General features: G+C 38.3%; 1 protein-coding gene across 6 annotated transcripts in view; it reads right to left on the bottom strand.

Moving 5' to 3' along the window:
* The window catches only part of RBFOX1 (RNA binding fox-1 homolog 1), an 815,431-nt gene that overhangs the window by 272,622 nt on the left and 520,746 nt on the right, over positions 1-22,063 (bottom strand). The window contains exons 1-2 of one of the 6 annotated variants that reach the window (XM_030957845.1): positions 19,388-19,409; positions 17,677-17,819 (exon numbers count right to left, since the gene is read on the bottom strand). The exons of the other annotated variants lie outside the window; for them this stretch is intronic. The gene's annotated coding sequence lies outside the window, so the exon portion shown is untranslated. Of the gene's footprint in view, positions 1-17,676; positions 17,820-19,387; positions 19,410-22,063 lie in introns of those variants that run through there. 6 annotated transcript variants of the gene reach the window in all.

Consider the following 22,063-nt stretch of genomic DNA (forward strand, 5'->3'; position numbering starts at 1 on the left):
AAAAGGAGCTGGGGATGCGCTGCTGGCATAGGAACCATGGTCAGGACTAAGGAAGGGCTGCGCTGGGCAGAACAAGAGCAATGAGTGCAGCAGCACTGCTTTAGCAAAGTTTATGATGTGCCATTGCATGGTCAGGGAAAAAAATAAAATAAAAATATCCAGATAGCTTTATCTCAACTGTTACCTCCAAACTCGGGAAGCAGGGACATAGGCAGACCCGAGAAGATGAAACAGAAATTGGTGCGGCAAAAATCCTCTGTCAATCCCGCTGTCACCTCCCTCAGCACGAAGGTGACGCAGACACCACAACATTTCATTTAGGAAGCACAGGGTGCTCACACCAGCCATGCATTACTGTCACAACATCAAATCAACTTCTACAAACAGGTACTTGAAGCAATTCTTTAGGTCTGACACACTGGAACAAGCCTGCATACAAAAGGACCCCTTGGACACAGGTGTGCAGCTTAATAATTAGCATTTAGGTTATTCTTTATATCACAATCTTAGAAAGACAACTAGTGTGCCTTGCCCTATAATGGTTTTTCCATTAGGAAAATGTGTAGTCTTGCCCTAAAAGGTTTTTCCACAATTCCAGATGAGAAGACATGACAATATTATTCTAAGAAAATTAACTCAATGAAACTTAAAAATTCAGGATTTTTTTAAAATTAATCTAAAGATTAAGGAATATTAACCACACAAAACTGTGTACACCTTGTTTATGTCCAGTCCATAGAATGGGAGGGCGACACACTGCTCAGAAGAGTACAGCTGGACCTGAAGTGACAAAGCCTTCTTTTGCTTGGTGCCACTTGTGGCAGTTTGTCAAGTGTCAGACAGGAGAAAGAGAGAGTATTTGATCATGCATGTTTCACTTAAATTTGCTTTTATACCGAATTTTGTTTTCTTATTTTATATAGACACAAGTTACTCACAGTACTACACTCTCTAATTTGTTCACATATACAGCAGTTATTTTAAACTAAAATTTTCACACAAATTCATTAATCCACAGAAGTTTGACCCATTTGTTTTGTTGTTGTTGTTGTTTTTTTCACTCCATAATTTGTACCACCACATCTCACATTTTGCTGCTGTTATCAATTCACAAGGAAAGAATTTAACTTTGAGGACAAAATAAGCTGCAGGAGAACATAACTTTAGAGGTTGTTTCCATGTAATAGTAATAAAAATTAAAATAACCAAAGTAGCATCAAATTTAATTGTAAGAATATCCAGTAGGACAGCATAAACACAACTTGATCAAGAAGTTTTTCTTATGAAATATTATTAATCTCTTAAAAATTAAAAGGATGTCAGATCTCAGAAGGAGAATAAGTGATAGATTAATTATGCTATTATGAAAGGTTGCCTCTTTTTTTCTGTAGGAATTAAATTAACTGGACATCAGCACAGCTTCCTTCCACAGTGAAACCACTTCTTTTATTATTCTGTACACACCTGGACATCCCTTATAAATTCTGAATCTAAGTCCACCACACTTAGTCCTCAATGCTGGACTCACTTTAATGTCTACCAGACGGATATTAACATGCTCATGTATTGCGCCAAGAAATCCTCCCTGTCTCCACTTCCCCTGTCCTTTGCTTCCTGTCCACTCCCCAGAGTATGGGATCCCTCCAGTGCAATGAAGGATTCCTCTGCAGCTCCCGCCAGGACTTGTTTATCATAATCTACCAGCAAAACTCAAAATATTCCTCATCATTTTGGCCCTGCCCCATAACATGGGCTAAGTCACTTCCAAATCTAGCTCAATGACTCCATTATCTCTAGTTCTTTCTTTTAGCTTTAAATCTGAAAAGCTAAAAAGCAAAAACTTCCAATTCTTATGACCAAGCCTGACAGGTTATAGTTAAATACCCAGCTTCACCCCAAGAGATAAAGATATGACTCAGGAGAACTAAAATTCAGGGGTTTGTAGCTTTAAGTTTCAGTTTATACTGAAGCACTACCAAGGGTTCCCAAGGTAGGTACCCACACACTCTCCAAAATCTCATTCCAGAAGACAGATCCCTGATGCCATGACCCAGTCTCATTCCTGTGCCAGAATCTAGAAGGAAAAGGTTGGTTTTCGTTGGTTTTTTTATTTTATTTTTTTTTCACTTAGGAATTTTGGCTCTCTAACCTTGCAGAATGGCAAGCTTAGGCATGGAAGGAGTTTTGTATATGAAATTGGTACAAAGCTGCCTATAAAGGGTTATTTAGTTTGAGATAGGGACAGAAGTACCAGAAAGTCCAATTTTATGCACAGAGTCAATATTGGCTCCTTTCTTTTCTTCTGGTTTATCCACCAATTTTCAATGAAGCAGTTGCTTTTTTCCTAATTGCATTTTCCCCTCAATTGTCCAGGGATCCTGTCCTTTCCATATTACATTTCCAGTTGTTTCATTAGTGTAACCTCTTTCTGTTCATGAGTCCAGCATCAGCTCCCTCCTCCTCTCTTCACACTCTAATTGGTCTTTTTTTTTTTCATCTTTTCCTACTTCAATTGATAAGGTGTCACACTCCACACCACTGAGTCTTTTTTTTCCCTCAGCTACTAACTAGAGTGCGAAAATTCATCTACAATATTTTCTCAAAGCCACTTTCATCCACACTAATCAGCTCTCCCTTGCTGTGGTGGCCATCCTTCTTCTCTCCTACCTGTAATTCCTTCCTTTCTAAACTTTCTCAATGCAACAAAATTCACACTGGGAACTCTGAATTCACTCTCCTGTTCCCCTCTGCTGCTTTTTGGCATTATTTCAGCAAAGTTCAAGTGTCTCATCCTCCAGGATTCAGACCATCCAAGACCCAGTATTAAAATCTACTCCTGCTGGACAATTACACAAAGATTACCTGCCATTCCTTAGTTTGAGACCTCTCTCAGTGTTCAATGTCACAAACCTACGACCACACTCCTCTACTCAAGCATCAAACAACATTTAACACTGGATGGGACCTTCACCTCCCTTGCAGAGTGATTTCCAGGAACCAGAGCTCAGCACACACTGCCTGTGCTCTGTGGAATGTACAAAATGCGGAGCTGAGTGGTTTGCAGCAGAAACAGGCTGGGCACCCTGGGGAGAAGCAGGTGCTCCTCAGCGTGAGCACCGGCACAACCAGCAGCACTTGCACACCAGCCAGCTTCCCTCTGCCTTCCAAGAATCTCCCAGCCATGACAAGCACAAAACCCCTCACAAACAGAAAGAAAGCCTTAAAGCTTATTTATTCCAACTGTGCTTATGCCAGTCTTAAAGGATTTTCTCGTGGGGTTCTTTAAAAGAGAGAATCTTTGCCTCAAATTCCAAGTAACAAAGCATCAGAAAGACCAGTTCCCCTTTCTCCCTTTCACTCCATACTCAAAAAAAATCTCCTATTCATATTCATACACTTTGAAAGAAAAAAAAAATTAACAAAATTCCCTTTGAAATGTTCTCATGCACATAAATAATGCTTCCTCTTTGCTCTCCTTAAATTACCAAAACTAGTTCTCCAGCTAAGACTATGGTTTTGTCCATTCCTTGAAGATTTAGAATTTGTTAATGAAATTTAAAATAATTTCAAGAAAATTCAGCAACATCAAAATTTTAACACCATAATTAGACGTAAATTACTACAAGTATTTGAATTAAAGAAAGCATCACAGAAATTTGAAAATAAATTACTCTTCAAATTTGACTCATTTTTAGTGCATCTGAATTAGTTTTGCAGTTTCTAAATTCTATTTATGGAATGTCTCCAAAGACTCTCAGATTAAAATAAAAATCTTAAAGACACAAAGCAAAGTCATTTGGTTTTGGCTTAATTCTGACCATATAAAAATTGAGACTGGATCCCCTCACAGCTGTTATATTTTGTAAGGAAATTATACCTTGCTTTGTCATCTCTCAATATGATACTCATACAATATGATTTATTTTAATAGAAATAGTATTATTTATTAATTAAAACCTCATAAAATAATATCAACACTTAAAAAAAATAAAAGAAAAAATACCTAGAAGGGGATTTTAAAGAATTGCTTATATTGAATGTGGTCTTTTCTGTAAACCTGACTGATACATGAAATTCAGCTCTCGGAGTCAGAGAATATCAGTGAGGTCAGAGAACACCTGCTAATAAAGTGCCTGAACATATGGGGCTGGATGGACTCATACACAATATGAAACCCCACATATATCCTGGGGCTCCCAGTCCTTCCCACAATGGTGTCTAATTGATCCTGTGCACAGAGAACCCATCTGGGCCTGGCTTAACTCTCCAACCTCATCTTTTGTAGCTTCACCCACCAAACCCAATTTCTCCTCTGGGAAAGGCTCCTTCATGGACATCCCAAGAGCACAAAAGGAGCAGAAACATTTCTCATATTAGGCCAAACCCGTCAGTTAAAGCTAGCAAGGGGAAGCATTGCCCTCCTCTTCAGCCAGAGCCTGGACATGTTTACACAAATAGTATATCTCCAAAACTTAGGCTTAATTTCTGCTCAGAAAATGCATGAAAAGTACATCAAACAGATAAAATTATTCATTTGCAAATACTGTATTTAAATTAAGAGACAGAGAACCAAGAAGCTTCAAGTATTATGTTTTTGTAGTGGTTGTTCAAAGCAACAGAAAGCCAAGACTTTAAAAGTCACTTCCTTTCCTTAAAGTTCAGGAAAATATATCACTATCCATAAAACATCCATATAAATAAAAAACACAATTGTGTGCAAGTCCTGTGCATCATTACAGAGATAAAGTCAACATTTAAAACCAGGTAAATTGCAAAATTATTCACACCAAATGCTCCCATACCTGTTGTTCCACACAGCTGAACTCAGCACAGTGCAAGTGCTACCTCCCCCAAAACCTTTTATCAGCTCGGACCCACCAGGTGCCCCAGCAGGGCTCCTCCCACCACAGGTGAAAGCGGTGATGGAGATTGCTCTGCTGCAGGGCACTGATTGGGATCTGCTGGGAATTTCAGCCAGGCCACCCAACCGCCAGCAGGTGCCACCAGCAGGTGCCACCGTCAGAGCTCAGCACGAGCCACCCCACCTACACACAAAGGGTTCCACCACATCTCATTTAGTGCCCCCCCTGTAACTGAAAGGGAACCCCAAAGCCACAGACCTCCCCTCCCTGCTCCAGAGACAATGCCAACCCTTACTAGGGTGCAGCACAGATCTCACTGGATCAGCTACTCTATGTGCGTTATAGGTGCAGTTTTACCACTGGATCTTGAATTTTTCCTTGAAGCCAGTATTATTGTAACCAAACCTACATTCCCTAATTCTGATAAGAAACATTTCTCGGGTGTTATAGTCTTACCTCTCAATAAAAAAAGCTAAAATATAAAATATTGGAATTGTCTTCACTAGAATAATCATTAGGAGCAAAATTAAAGGCAAGGACTCACCAGTGATCTCCAGACAGGGAAACTTCAGGATCCCACAGATAAAACAAAACAGCAAAAAAACCAAATGCCAGCCTAACTAAACCAGCAGCTAGACTACTAACAACAACCAGTAAAATATCTGTAGCATTGTTTCATCCTCCATTTACCTTGAGCCAAACTCATGGAACTGGTGGAAGCCTGAGCACCCGGTGAGTGCAGTCCTGGGCTCTCTGAACACAGAACACTGCAGTGCTGCAGAGAAGGCAGCAGGAACATTTTTCTCAAGGATTTAGTGATGCATTGCAAGTTAAACTCCATTGTAAGTTTATCATTGTATCTAGTTTTATCATTTTCCACAATAAAACAACACTAAAAGGGCAGTTCTGGGAGTGGATAATCACACCTGATACACACCACTGATCCTCAAAAATTTCTCTTGACTTCAAGTTAAGGTGTGTTTTCATGTACTCCTCATTCTTAAATATTTCAGGACCTAGTGCTGAAAAGTCAATATGATTTTCAAGACTGAAATAATATGGAAAGAAATACATTTGAAACAAGCAAACTTTAACAATCTTATTTACCTAAATCTTGCCAAAGTGATTCAATTGCCATAAAATACTTAGTCAAGGAGCAGACAGACTTGCTGCATAATTCATCAGTCATTTTAATCCTGCTGATGAGTATCAGGTTCTCTACAGAAATGCTTTTAAAGAGTGCTTAAGAAAAATCATTGTTAGTTAGGGAATTATGAGATGTATTACTAACAGATAAAACAATCCAGCAAAACCCACCCTATGGCCTCTGCAATGGCAAATGATATTCTTACAAAGACAACGTATACCCCTGAAGTCACAGACAAACTGAAATGCTAATACTTTACACAGAAATCTGAGTTAATAGGTTTTCCCCAGCATTTTACTTTAAAGTTACTGAAAAACACACAAAGAAGAATTTGCTCAGTTCTGAGGTTGCTCTAGATCTCAGTTACCTACAAGCTGAAAGCAAAAAATCTGATCAACAAAATGGAGTTGTACACAGTTCCTAATTACTGGAGAAGCTTGCAGATTTTTTTACTCTTTTCATATTACCTACCCCTAAATGATTTTATATATTGATAATGACAAAAGTAAATTACATAATTTACCAAGACTTTGAACTAAATAATAAAGCCTACAAAACACCAGAAGTAAGTTTATCTGTGAAATTAGAATTTAAACATCCTGTTTTATTCCATACATGTTTCCCATACAGAGCTTGACCCTCCCTCAGTCAGTTGAGAATATGCACAGGCAAAACAACACTGGAATGACTGAATCACAAAATAAAAAAACTTTGGTTCCTTGCTTTCATTCATTCTTTTTTGTTCTCCAGCATTCTTCCCTGCTCCAACAAAACTTTGGAATTGTGAGCCAGGGGCAGAACAATCAGCTACTCCTGCATGACCTGCACACACAACCCCATCTGCAGTGGGACAAGAGAGATGTTCAGAAGAGGCAAAATCATGAGATTCCAACCCATTAATTTCTGGGAGTTATTTAACAGTTGTTGGTCAAATTTGAGCAGGTATTCTGACTGACTTGACAGGGCCAAAGTCACGTTCCTGAAAAATATCCCATTTTCTCTGGTGGCCTATCCAAGACTGCTAGAATCCCTTGAGAATACTGCCTTTCATGCATTTTGGTAGGTACAGAGAAATGGTCTAAACTCAAGGATTTATTTCCCAAGAGTTTAAATTTATCAATTTAACTTTGAGGATGAATCTCACCTCTCTGAACACTACCTAATAAAGTCAGCACCTAATAGAGTGTTACAAATCCCTCTTTGTTGGGGTGGTGTGAAGAAGTCAGCTGCACTGTCCCAGCTCAGCCCTGTCCAGCTGTGGATCTAGAGCTGATGCCTCTCCCTTGTCAGTGCTTATGACACCTCATGGTGTCCAAGTGTGAGATTCACTTGGGTTTGAGAGTCAGAGGAGCCAGCATGAAGTTTAATAAAGTCCAAGTGCCCAGTCCTGCATTTCGGCCACAATAACCCCTGCAGTGCTCTGGGCTGGGGACGGTGTGGCTGGACAGTGCCCAGGCACAAAGGGACCTGGGGGACAGCAGGCTGGACAGGAGCCAGCAGTGTGCCCTGGGGGCCAAGAGGGTCAATGGCTCCTGGTCTGGATCAGGAATGGTGTGGCCAGCAGGAGCAGGGAGGTCATTCTGCCCCTGTACTCAGCACTGGTGGGGTCACACCTGGAGTGCTGTGTCCAGCTCTGGCCCCTCAGTTTGGGAAGGACCTTGGGACGCTGAGCACGTCCAGAGAGGCTGGAGAGGGGCTGGGAACACAAACCCTGTGAGGAACCCCTGAGGGAGCTGGGGGTGCTCAGCCTGGAGAAAAGGAGACTCAGGGCTGCCCCCATCGCTCTGCACAGCTCCTGAAAGGTGCCTGTGCTCAGTTGGGGCTGGGCTCTTTCTCCAGGTTCTGACAGAACCAGAGCACACAGCCTCAAGCTGCATCAAGGGAAATACAGGCTGGATATTAAGAAAAGGTGGTTTTTTTTATGGAAAAAGTGATAAAGTTCTGGAATGGCTGCCCAGGGAGGTTGTGGAGTCACCATCCCTGGGTGTGTTTAACAAAGCCTGGATGTGGCACTGGGTTTAGCTGAGCTGTTGGGCTGGGTTGGACTTGATGATCTTGAAGGTCTCTCCCAATCCCAGCGATTCTGTGATTCTGTGAATCAGGTGTGCCAGTGCTCACTTAGTTACACAGCATTTTTGGTGTCCCACCACTATCATGAATGAATGCTGGTTTCTGCATCTCCTTAGTCAAACTAAACCCAGCTTTACTTCTGTCCCATGTAATCTTAATTTATGTGCCAGTAACTGTCTACATCATATGCTTGGAGAAAAACAGCAGTTTAAATTTAGGAATTTCTGGGTTTCAGAACAAGAAAAATTCAAGTGCTCAAGTCCTCAAATAATGACTCTGTGACTTTCTGAAAGTAAGTTTACAAACACAGGTTTTCTACTGGCAGTGAGGAAGTGCAGTTCAGGGAATAATGGGCTTTTGTGGGGGATGAACATTTTAATTTATTATTGTCTTTATCTGTTTTTATTGTAAATGTAGTAATTGCTAATATAATTTAAATAACCGAGAGACACCATCTGAAAAATGAAAATTACAGAGATATTTAATGCAACAAATTTACTGATCCCAAGTAATCAAATGCTTGATTGGTTTAGTGCCACCCCCACAAAAAAAAAAAAAGGTTAAAATGCACTCTGCAAACTTGCCTCACTGGAAGTTTAAAAAATTAAGTAGCACAAATGTATTTGAGCAGGGTTTCCACACTTGCTACAACACAGGCAGTTGTAGTGGGGACTGGAGAGGGATGAGGTCAGTGGCAGGAAGGAAAATGTGATTACCTAATTCCCATTCTGCTGCCAACTCTGACCTTTGGATTCCATTTCAAACCCAGCTATCGTGTTACCAAAATAATATACTGCAGGATGGATACTGTTTGGCTAATATGATATGTAGATTCCTAATAGGAATTTTATCCTTACAACTAAATTGCAGTTATGCCAATTATGATATATTTTTATGTGCATGTGGCACACTATTTCAGAACAGGCTACAACATTTTTTCTTGCTATACAAAGAGCCTGAAGAAAAAAAAGATGAAAAATTCAAGCTGAATTCTGTATCAGTGCTTGCAACTTGAGTTGATTTTGTACAGCAAATTCCAAATGGTCGTCTTCCATTAATAGATTCTTACAAATAAAGTGTCAAAAATCTTAAAAAAATTTTTGAAGAGGGTATAAAATGACATTCAGACAAACTATACAGGAGCAAGATTTGATTTGATATTAATATTTAAGAAGTAGGGGAAACATTCCAAATGGCAGCTGTGTGAAGCAAGCCACGTTACCTTCACCAGAAATGTGAATTCTGACAAAACAAAGTGATAGTTTCTTTCCAAAAGTAAGCTGTGAAATATTGATTTCTGCAGCATGTTATGAAAATCTGGGCCTTCTAACCCTTGGAAATGATTGTGAGAAGGAAAACAGTGAGATGAGATACAATCTCACATTAATTGCACATGGAAATCATGTTTTTTAAGCTGCCTAATTTACTGTGAAACTGGAAGGACACAAGGAGCTGAAGAGAGGACAAAACCCATCACTTATAACTTGCTTAAAATTTGTTTTTAAGTGACTCTTTGCAAAGGAATTACAAAAATATTCTTTATAGGATAAAGGAGATGAAGTAGCAGGTGAGTCCCTTGAGCCCAGCTGGAAGCACCACGAGAGGGTCACCTGGGCACAGCCCAGGTGCAGCAGCACCTCAGTTCCCTCAGTGGTGATCACATCATTGAGGCTTCTGCTGTGAACAGCTGGCGGTTGTTACTGATACCTGCATTCAGAGGCACCGGAGAGAAAAAGATTTGTTTGTCAATGACAGCTTCTGATCATTCTGCAAGGAAATCGTAAAAAAAAAATGGCAATTATCTCCAGGTACAAGTGATCTCAAAAATGGGATAGCCCTCAATTAAATGTGTCATCTTACTGCTTGTTTTCATCTTCAAGCAGTAGAAGATTTTAAAATACCAGAAAATACACTAAAGGATCATTTCTTCTTCCACTGAAATGTGGGCCCCTTGTATCTTCAAAAATTAACCCCATGATTTGTCATAATTCTCTGAAATTATGAAAAAACACAAGCATCCTATTTCAAACAAATAATTGCAAAGAAAATATTTTAATTATTCAAGCAGGACCTTGACTGGATTTACTGGGGATAATTACCTCTAAGAAAACATTCTAAGCCAGAGCTGATTAGAAAGTGGGAGAATTCTTCACAAGCCAGTACCCACACACTCACTATGTCATCTAAGTGCCCCACCTACTGAATTCCTGAAAGAATCCTTCATGTCAATGAATGCAAAGAGAAAAAATTTTGCAAATCAAAGGTAATTGCTCTTAAACACAAAACTTACAGAGCCATTAGAAATTTGGAGGTAATTTTCAGATTTTGCTCAGATGAATGAAATTTAAGAGCAATTTTTCTTGAAATCTATAGATCAGTGAAGTGGGTATACTAAAATCCAGTTGATAAAGGAAAAATTAATAATGAATTGCACGTAGCACGCAGGATTTGTGGAAGAAGCCTGCTACTCTGTTGAGTCTGTTTCAAGAAATGCATCCTCAGAAATCTCAGACTGAAACACAAAATCACCTCAATCTTTTTCCTTCTCCAAACAGGTGTGAAATGCAGCTCAGCTGAAAACTGCAGCTCTGACTTGCAAGTGAATTAAGCTTCACAGAATGATAAATAAAATGTTCAGTAATGTGCTTTTGGTGTGACTGAATAAGGCATCTGGATAAAATTGAGAACTATAGGAGAACATTAAATCACTTTAAAAACATGCATGAACTTCAGAATGATGCTGTCATCACATTATTTATATTCTAGACAGACCAAAGAGCTATTATATTTCAGGTCTTTCATAGCAAAACAAAAGCTTTACACAAGTAATATTAAGTATTTAGATGCTTTCATGCAGGATTTATTAGTTCATATTTTGTCCTGTCTCTATATTTCTCTCAATTTCAACTGCATTTTTTGCCATTTCAGCTTTATACTGTTTGGTACATTTCTTTTGTTATCTATTATCTGATGAACAATCTGAATTCATGCAGAGCTGGGTATGGCTGAGAGAACTTATCCTCCCTAGATCATCAAACTAAACAAAAGCAGGGGCCAAAGAAACGTAGTAGAAAAATCCCTCAGTTTTGTACTATTTAGACAAAAATATGTTTATACACCTTTAATGTTTATCTGAATTAACCATGTTATAGAGCAGCCAACAGTAGAGGAAGTTATTTCACACAGTAAGACATAAACTGTCTTTTCAAAGATTTTTTTTCAGTAGACTTCCTTTACAGAACTACATAAACATTCACCATGAAAGTAAATATGTAAAATAACATATTTCATTAGAAATTAACATAATAAATTAAGTGCTTACCAAATATAATTAGATTTTTCTATAATCACCAAAATTTGTTCTTTAATCTAACTTTTAAAACACGGGCATACATTATCTCCTTGATCAGGGCAGTGCTGCTCTTTCTGGGTTTCCTGTGATTGGGATTTTTTACACATTAGCCCAAAAATGCTGCTGTTAGACTTTACTACATCTACCAAGGAAGAAACATTTTTCATATTTATTCAGCCTGAAATTTTCCACTTGTCCCTAACTGTTGCTCTCTTGTTCTGCCAACTATTCTGAGTATAGCCATCAAACCTTTTGCATAGTAACCTTTCTTAATTTGCTTCAGAGCAGCTAAACATACAAAGCCATCAAAATGTCAGAGAATCAGCAGCTCCAGCTCAAATCTTTCTCCTTTCATGGTGATCTCTGTACCAATTTAACAAACCTTTGCTTTATAACCATATTTGTTGATGTAGTATCAACCTACAGTTAAATAGGATTTCATGGTCTGTTTAAGCAAAACAAACAAACAAACAAAAAACCCTGTCATCAACTAAATATCTACCTGCAAAGCAGCTCTGATTTAAAGCATATGTGTAGGCAAACAAATATAAATTATGTTGTAAGATTTGCATAACCAAGATTGATCCAAGGTAGAGATGAAATGAAATGATCCAGCTGTGGCTGTTTCTGTGTGGTGTCAGGGCTTTTCTGGCACCAAGGCACAGGGGAATGGGGTTTGCTGGTGGCTGTCACACACCTCTGGCTGGCACTTCAGGTGATGCTCAGGAATTTCACAAGCTGTTGTCCTGATCATGTGAAAAGGGTTTGGATGACCAAGGATGGAGCAGTAAGTACAGAGGGAACAACACAACCCCAAGGTTGGCCAGGAAAACTGGACTGCTTTCTTTGGAAGCAAATTTCACAGAACTCCTCAAACAGAACGCTTAATCATCTGGCCCAAAAGAACTTTGAGAATTCCTGTCTTAGAGAAGTGGGAAATGACATGTTCACGATGTTCCAGTGAGCCAGAACACAGAACTGAATTAACTCCTATTCCAAAGTGTGATGACAGGGTAGATCAAAAAGACAAAGTATAAACCCAGCAAAGATTATACGCCACCATCTCGTAATAGGTGTAAAAATGCACATACATTGATTCAGTGGATGCTTATTCAAGCATACAGTAATTAATCGTTATTGTGATAGAAGCAACAGAGAGGAAAGACAAAATCTGAAGCTACTTTAAACTTATCCTATCAAATCTTTTCAGGACACATCAAAAATTTTATGTTCAGTCTGTTGATTCAAATATTCTCATAGTGAATTATGTTTCAGGAGTTTGTTTCCCTTTGAAACAGAAGGTAAATTTTCCAATCCTTGTTATACATTAATTGCACCTTATGTATTTTCATAAGTAGCCAGCTATAGGAAAATTACCTTACTAGTTTTTACAATAAATGCAGAATTCTTTACTGGAGAAACCACCCACACGTAAAAGCCGTGAACACAAATGCTGACAATCAGTCTGACATCCAATCTGTTTCCAGCCCACAGCCACAGAAATAGAGCACTGCACATTCCAAAAAAAGACCACTAACATTTTCGCCAGTTTAAAGTACATTAAAACTTCTTTGATTACTCAGAAGCTTTGCCCCTGCTCGGTTCATCCTTCCTCCAACTCATTCACATGTACAATTAAAAGATAATCACCTAAAGTTTTTGTACTGGGGTTTTAAAAGGATGATAAGGCAGCAGACTGTCACTGAAATTCAAGGCATTGAGTTCTTAATAATTTTCTTTAATAGCCATAACTGTAATTTGAGTATATCAATGACAGCAATTGAGCTATATGAATTATGTGTTGATTTCCAAATAATCAGAAATAAAAAATTGTAGGATATCATATCTCTCAGATAAGAGAGAAATGAAAAGCAAAAGAAAAGGCAAAACATTTAAACAACATGAATATTATAAAGCATGAATACTATAAAGCACCAATGTCTATTAGAATTCAAAATATCTTTGTGATACAGCATATAAAAAGGGGTTTAATGAAACAGTAATAAGATGTTTGAATAATTTGTCCTATGAACTGCAAATCACAAAACACCAGGAAGATTTATTACTCACAGAATACAGGAGCATTCTGGGAATGATAAATTCCAAAAGGCTTGGGGGAAGGAAAAAAAAACCTTAAAATCAGACTTTAACCATTACTCAAAGCAATACAAACCCAAAAACTGAAAATGCACTCCAAGTACTGCAGTCTGGTGAGGAAGAGGATAAAAATATTATCTAGGGAACAACTGTGTGGAAAGGAGCTTTAGGGAAAAGGACAGGGAAGAGCAGGAGGATGAGTGAATAACAATGGAAAGCAAATGGCCCTCACAGCAAAGGCCAGGTGCAGCAGCCCGGGAGGTGTCAGGAAAGCTCTGGGGAGCAGAACCCAGGGCATGGGATCCTTCCCCTCCAAGCCAGCAGTGGTGGGAGTTTGTGCTCTCCAGGGTGAGCAGATGGACAAGGTGCAGCCAGGGCAGCACAGCACCAGGGCATGGATCAGGAGTGGGGGATCATCCAGGAGAGCCTGAGGCAGCTGGGGCTGCTCAGGCAGAGAAGGAAAGGCTCGAGGGATCCCAGAAATGCACATGAACTCCTGAAGGGAGGGTGGAAAGAGGATGCAGCCAGACACTTCTCAGTGCTGGCAAATCAGAAGGGGCAATGGGCACAGACTGACTCACATTACACCCTATTTAAATATCAGAGAACCAGTTTCCTGTGAGGAGAATCTACCCAGCAGTGGAGCAGTGTTCCCATACTGGTTGTGAGTTCATGGGGATGCCCCAAACCTGCTCCCTGTGCACCTACAGCTGATCCTGCTTTGTGCAGTGATTCAGCAACATCCAGAGGGCCCCTGCAGCCTGTGTCATTCTGTAATTCCATAACACCAAAACCTCAATTCTTCTACTTCTTCTCTGGAATAATCAGCCACTTAGCCTTCATCCATATCCAAATGTCAAATTATTCAAGCCTCTCTGGTATATTGCTTTTAAATCTTTAAAAGTTCAGTTACAGCTCCTCCCTCTGATAATCAGAACCTATGTTCAGTTGCCTATGTTACAAATTAATTAAAAAATATATGAAAGAAAAAATAAAAGGAAAAAAAACCCTTTAGAGTTTATGTGGTAAGGTCTAGGGAGTGAAGTCTGTGAAGCACTGAAGTGTACAAAAGTGAAGTGAAAAAATTTAGACCATCTATAATAAAGAGGAGAATGAAGAAAGAATGAATGAACTCAAAGGTAATACTGCCAAGCTAAAATATTTTAATCATGACACACTTGGAAACTCAAGACCCAATGATAAAGACTTTATTCTAGGATAAGGGAGCTGAAGATTTAACTCTGAAATAACTATAATAATCTATGCATATGGATCTCTTATGACATAAAAACCTTAAATAGCATAATGCCAATTCTATCCTCCTGTCAAAATATTTATAATTTATTAAAAATTGTAAAACTAAATATAATTTTGTTTTTAGCTGCTGCTAAAAACTAAATTATATTTATGATTAAATATTGCTATTTCTCAGCAATGATTAGTGAGCCTAAAAAAAATGGACCTGAAGGTTTTAATAAGAACTCAGAGAGCAAAAATCCCCTTTTGTCCAGACCAACTCTAGACACAACTTTGCTCTTGCTCATAATTCCCCATGCTGTGACAGTGGTATCTTTTGTACAGCTTTAGCATGTACTGAATGCATGACAAACATAGGAAACTGAAACTTAAAGGGGGAAAAATCCTTTAGTTCCAAGACAGATGCTCACTTCTGAAGTCTTTTCAACCTCCTCCTTCCCACTGTGTTTCATTTCAGAATTCGGCACCATCACACAAAAAAGTAGCCTTGCTCTGTCCATGGGGTAGCAGAGGGAATGTGTGTTCATCAAAACCCTTTATTGTCTGCCCTAAATTGGGTCTTTCCAGCCATGTTTGACAGCTGAATCATAAACACGATATTCTGTGAGCTTTTTTCGAGCTTTGGAAAGTAATGTTTTAAATCTACAGCTCACCTCAAATGTCTGTCTCTGATCAATATATATTTAAAGAGCTTTCCCTGAATTAATTAGCACTTTTATTTCATATTTACTACTGGGCTACTTTCACTTAAAAACAACAAAAAAAAGATTTTGCCTGTTCACAAGATTTCTGCTTCACACAGATTTTTCCACATTACTGAACATTCAGTCTTGAAAACAGAAGAAATTAAAGTTTTCCTGTGTCACAGCATTTAACCCCCTACCCAATCCACACACCTCCAGCTATTTGCATTTGATAGCACACCTTTAATACATGGAGAGCTAATTTCTGACCAACCAGAAAGGCTCCCAGTTCCTTGGTTTGCAGTTTCCAGTGGCCTCACCATCACTGGAGGCCACTCAAACTATTGCAGACCCTCTTTTTAATGCTTTAGACTGGTTAGGCCCACTGTGAGAAGCCTGAGTACTGACTATGGCTAGAAATTATTCCTATTAAAATAGGGATACTAAATTAAAAATTAAGTGATCAATCAATATTTAGATGTATATGTAGATATATTATTCAGGTGTGACAGAATGATATCAATAATCACATAAAATAATTTGGTTTAAATCCTGAAAATTAAACTTGCAAATGCTTTGAACCTGCCTATGTGTAATGTCATTTCAAAGAGAACACATCAAGAATTTGGCTACCGAGCAGATGTGACTTGTGAAAAGTTAGAGAAATTACTGAAGTTGCGCTATTTTAAAAGAATTAAAATATTAAAATTTACTTTAGCATGCATGGAAAGTAAACACTTATTTTCAGAGTCTTATTGTGTGTTGTTCTGGTTTTACTTCACTCTGGTTTCTTTTGCCTCCTTCCTTGATCTCTCCCTTTTTCTGGTCCAGTATGCCCAAATGCACATACATAATCATTTTCATATAAACATGCATCCATCCATATCTATCTATCTATCTATCTATCTATCTATCTATCTATCTATCTATCTATCTATCTATCTATCTATATATATGTGTGTGTATATATATATGTGTGTATATGTATATAGGTGTATATATATATATATATAGGTGTATATATATGTATATATAATAAATGGTATTTAAATAATATTTATAATAATAAATAATAATAAATAATAAATATATAATAAATATCTAATATTTAAGTTTGTATGGAAATGCCTGAGTTCTCTCTGCTCTCTCATTACAAGCTTTGCCAATGCCAGCCAAGAGCCCAGCTATGAAGAAAGGCAAAGGGAAGAGAGAGAAGCACTTTCTCTGCAGCCCCAATCAATGCTGCTTGCCCAGCTTCTCCTCCCCGTGGGGCTGGCAGGCTCAAGGCACAGATGCCAAGCTGAGGCAGTGATTTTGCAGCGATGGCATCTGGCTCCTTGGCACACACCACTGATATTTGTGTTGGCTCCTCTGCTCTCGCCCCTGGGGCTGTTAATGGGTTAAATCGGTGATAGGATGTTGTCTGAGCCTTTCTTTTAACTCACCTTTGATTCTGCTCAATTTCTGTCAGAATAAAGCTGCTCTTAACCCCCTGAATTGTTTGTGCTTTAGCTGGTATATGTGATGATGTCATTTTGGATGGTCCTGTTGTGCTAATGGATGATTTGGATAGGGCAAACCACTTCTTTGTATATTTTACACTTTAAAAAATTATGTCTGCCAAAACTTATTAACACAAATACTTTATTCAAGGACACTGTTTTTTATTGTGATCCTAAAAAAAAATAAAAAAGAGCTAAAAGTGTGAAAGTACCATAACTGTGATAAAAAGGAAGCAGCATCAAAATCTGATTCTTTTTCGTTATAACTCCTTGTGTTAAAAAAAAAAAAAATCATAGTATCCTTCTCTATATATTGTGGGAAATGTTGATGCAAATTTTGCAGCTTGAAGTAGAAAGTCAGTGAGCTGCTTGAACACGTCACAAAAGGTAGCTCTAACGGGCTTATCTCACAACAACATGGTTTCTAGTCCAGAAATATCAGTTTATATGACAGTAATTACTAAAACAGATGGGCAAGGAGCCAAAAAGAGGCATCGCATCGACAGTGGGCTGAATGCAACTGGGAGCTATGGAGCAGAAAGGAGCTGTGCCAGATTGTGTGGCAGCTGAGAGTCTCATTGGTGACCATTTGCTGTGCAATCTCAGACACATCTAAAAAATTATGCATTCCCCATTGATTTCATGCTAAAATGGTTGAGGGAAAAAAAAAAAAAAACAAGCCTCTGTCTGAACTTGAACACAGTACCTGCTGACATGTTCCTTCCTCTGAGTACTCAGGATTTTCCTCCTTGCACTTCCATGTTCCTATCTGCCATTCACAAGCCTGGCTGCACATTTTAGATCCACACTGTCAGGTGTTACATGAGTGGCAGTCAAAACAACAGAGGTCTGCAGACAGAATTAACCAATAGGTTCAAAATATTCCTAAAATTTACCCCCCAAAAAAATCCCACCACATATTTTCCCTTCAGGAAATCTACTTATAAATACTGGTAAACTATAGGTAAGCAGCACTTTGATAAAATGAACAGGGAAAAAAAATCTCAACTTGAAAGACAAATTATCTCTAAAATGACTAAACAAATGCAAAGCAAACCCAGAATTCCCTAACTGAATCCTGTTACCATCTGATTTTTGTTTTTCGTTTTTTTTCCCCATAAAGCATTTCACATAAAACTTTGATTTAAATCTTTCTGCTGACTATCCAACCACTGTACATTTTAGAAAGTGCATTTTTATAATTATTATTAGAATTGGCTATCATTATGAAGAATACTAAAAATCCAGCTGAGCTGATTGAGATCAATATTCATATGAATTATTCTCTAACAGCAATTAATAGTTTGCAAATTTTAAGACTAGAACAGCAACAATAAAGCATTATCTTCAGTCCAATCTGATATCTAATGTTATTGAGATTTTGAACAACTTTTAATAAAGAAATCTTTTGGATATAAAGGCATTGGCACTTCCTTCTGAATCCCTCACCAGGCCGTTCAGCCTTGCAATTAATCTTAGCAGTTCATTCATTTTCCAAACATCCTTGCCTATTGACTCCTACAGAAAAGAACTCATCCACTCACTTGGTTACATTAATTATCCAGAGCAGATAAAGCCAAGGAAATCTGTGAGACACCAGAGACCCCATTAGTTTTCTGTGTAAATTCCAAATTTGCTGCATGTAAACAGAAGGAGGCAGATCTCTGACACTGGAGGGTCCCTGCTCGCCTGAGCCAGTTCAGCCCCTCTGAGCCTGGGACAGCAATGCCTGCACACCCTGCACAGGCCCACCAGGAGATCCCAGGTGGTTTATCTGCCTCTCAGAACTTTGGAGGCAAGAAGAAGGCTGTAAAACACTTCAAACTTCCATTGGATTTTCCCAGCTGGAGCATTTCTGTGTGTTGAAATACATGGGGTTACCTCGGGTTAGAAACACTACAAAGAAGCCAAGAGGGTATGAAAAGGTCGGGGGCAAACAAAGAGTAGGGGGGTGTCACCATCCTATTTTCTGAAAAATCTCTTTGCCCAGGATTCTTCTCCTGGGAAGCTGAGAAGCGTCAGAGAAAAAGGAAAACAATATTATCTCATTTGCTTCTCCTGTGTTTTGATGCTTTGGAATGTGGTTGGAGATTGTTTATCCAACATGTGAATTGTTTTTACTTAATGACCAATCACAGCCAGCCTGTGTTGGGACTCTGGAGAGAGTAATGAGTTTTTCATTATTATCTTTTAGCCTTCTGTCTGTATCCTTTCTCTATTCTTTAGAATAGTTTTAGTATAGCATTCTTTAATATAATATAGATCATGAAATAAGTTAGCCTTCTAAGAACGTGGAGTCAGATTCATCATTCCTCCCAACGATGGGGGACTCAGAAAATACCACAGGGGTGTGTGGGAAAGGACAAGGCAAGGGGAGAAGAGTAAATTATTTACAGTGTAGAATAGTTTTGATTTACCTGGACTTCTTTACATTGACCTCTGACTGCAACTATATTTCCTCTTGCTTTTTTCCTTCACAACACCTAAAAAGCAGCCCAGAGATGAACTAAATAATTATTGTGCACACCTCACTTTTGTCTCAGTTCCAACAAAACTTGATACCATTCCAGAGTCCAGATTTTTCTTGAAGAAAGTGATCTTAAATTCTTACAACTTAGCAAACATGTATGATATATTATACACTTTGCCCAAATTAAAAAATGTCTCCCGCACGTGCCAATGTCCTCCCTGCACGAGGCAAGGTATTTGTTCTGCATAAATTGAAAGCAAGCTACTTGTTAAAGGTGGGGCAACAGAGGCCTGTGTGAGCAGAAAAATCCCTTTCTCACTTGAATCACCCCATGCAGACAAATATTTCAATTTTTCTGTGCATGTAAACTTGGCACCGTTTCACAGAATATCAATAATTTGCATATACGTGTATGTATATACATACATATACACATACACACATGTATACCTGCATGAAGGGGAAAATTCCCTTACATCAATCAGTGGCTTGCAGGAGACTGAAACAGTGAAGATCCTTGTTTGTTACCTTTAGCCAGTTAAAAGAAATTAAAATGAAATATTATTAAAAAGCAGGAATTAATCTTCAGCTGACAACATAAAGTTCATCAGTACTGTGAATTTTTCATTAGCCTAGGAAAGGAAAAGAACATATATGCACATATACAAAGACATATATATATATATATATATAAATTCTGTAAATCCACAATTAAGTCCAGGGAACAAGAAAGTAGTCTGTATTTTCTCTAATAACACAAAATCATTCAAAATAAGAGATTAAAAGGAGTTAACTGAATATTTCAAGCAACTGCAAAATCAAAGTGACAAAACACTTTGGAAGCTGTGCTCTGGCTCTTAAAGAAGCTTGGTGCACCCAGTAAAAGAGGGGAGACATCTCTCACACTGGGAAATCAAATTCTTACCTGAGGAAAATCCCAATTTAAGTGAAGCAAAGATTGTGTGAGTTCATATTGGCTCTGTGTGTTAAGGAAACAATTTCTAAGAGAGAACAATTCTGTTAAGGAACTGAAAAGAGAAGTATTATATAACAGAAACCCCACAGGCCCTGAATGTACAGAGGAGTTTTAATTGAAGTTTTAATTGAATCTTGAAGTGGGACTTGCTCCATGAGAAAATATGCATGAATGAGCCATTATGAAAACAATTCTATAGCAAAAATGTGATAATATCAGTTGTTATAAACTATCTGCTTGATAGCTTCCACAGGCCATAGCTTTAGGAAAATCCCTAAGAACACCAAAGCTCCAGACACAGAGCAAGGCAGCAGCACAGGCAGCTGTGACTGTCCCAGATCCAGGGGAGCAGAGAGCTTCTGCTGGAAATGCTTTGTCACAGGCTATTCGTAGGGGGAAGGCAGAAATCACAGAGAACCCTGAAAGGTTCATTGAGCAGTTTGGAGTTTCCTGTGTCTCCCGGGATGGCTGAAGAGAGGGGAAGGAGGAAGCAGATCCGTGGCAAAAACAACATTAACAACAGTGCGTGTTTAGATCATTCACCTTTCCTTCACAACAACTGCTACATGCTAAACAACACCAAAGTCTCAACTAGAAAGCAAATAATCATACAAATAACCACACAGAAATGCTTTTGCTTGGTTCACTTGGGTTGATTGGTTATTTTTAATTTAGAATAGTCATTTGGCTTTCTCTTTTTCAGTTCTGAAGTCCTCTTGGGTCTGCCCTCGCCTGTTCTCTATGAACTTGGATAAATTGTATAGTACTGATTAAGTTCACTAAATCTTAGAAATTCTGTTATTAGAAATATCTTTTAATTTTTTAATCCAGCTGGCTAATTACAACCTGAAAAGCATACATGCTTTTTATTAAAAGATGAAGAAATACTATTCTACTGAAAGTGATTGCTATTCTGGTTTTGTCCAAAAGCACCATCACACCAAGAAAACCAGGAACAAAGTAATTATTTGCATGTAAACCTAATAAAAATGCAATAATCTAGATTGAATATCCACAGCTTAATTTATAAAAGTTATTAAAATATTAAAATGTAATTAAAATGAAAATATTTAAATGTAATCACTGGGCACTTATAAGACAGTCCACAAATGTATGCATATTACTGGGGTTTTATTTATTTATAAATAAATATGTTCACATACACCAATGTAATCTAAAAAGATATTAAAACAACATGAAATAATCTCAGTACAATAATTTTATCCATTGGCTCAACACAACTTTTTGTTCATAACACCAATAAAAGGCAGGAAAATTAATCTCTATATTCTTCACCTGTAAACAAATACACTTAAATAAAGTGCATTATCTTTTCATCCATTTGATCAAGCACATATTCCATTCATAACTAAATAAAAATATCAATGTAATGGATAAAAAGCTTGTACTTCCATTGGTGTTAGGCGCTGGCAATGGGTTTCTGTGGCTCCCAGAGGAGGGGTTTGAAAGTGAGTGATGCTGCAGGACTCAGAGCACATGGAGAAGGTCACAGTGTCACAGGGCTGACCCTGCTGGAGCCAAGTCTGTCCACAAACAAGTGCTTGACTGAATGGCCTTTCATTGAATAATACCTGCAAATGTGACTCCAGCAAAGCTCCAAGATCCTGCACATTAGCCGAAATGCAA

This window comes from Camarhynchus parvulus, chromosome 14, assembly GCF_901933205.1.
Source record: "Camarhynchus parvulus chromosome 14, STF_HiC, whole genome shotgun sequence".
NCBI classification, from domain to species: domain Eukaryota; kingdom Metazoa; phylum Chordata; class Aves; order Passeriformes; family Thraupidae; genus Camarhynchus; species Camarhynchus parvulus.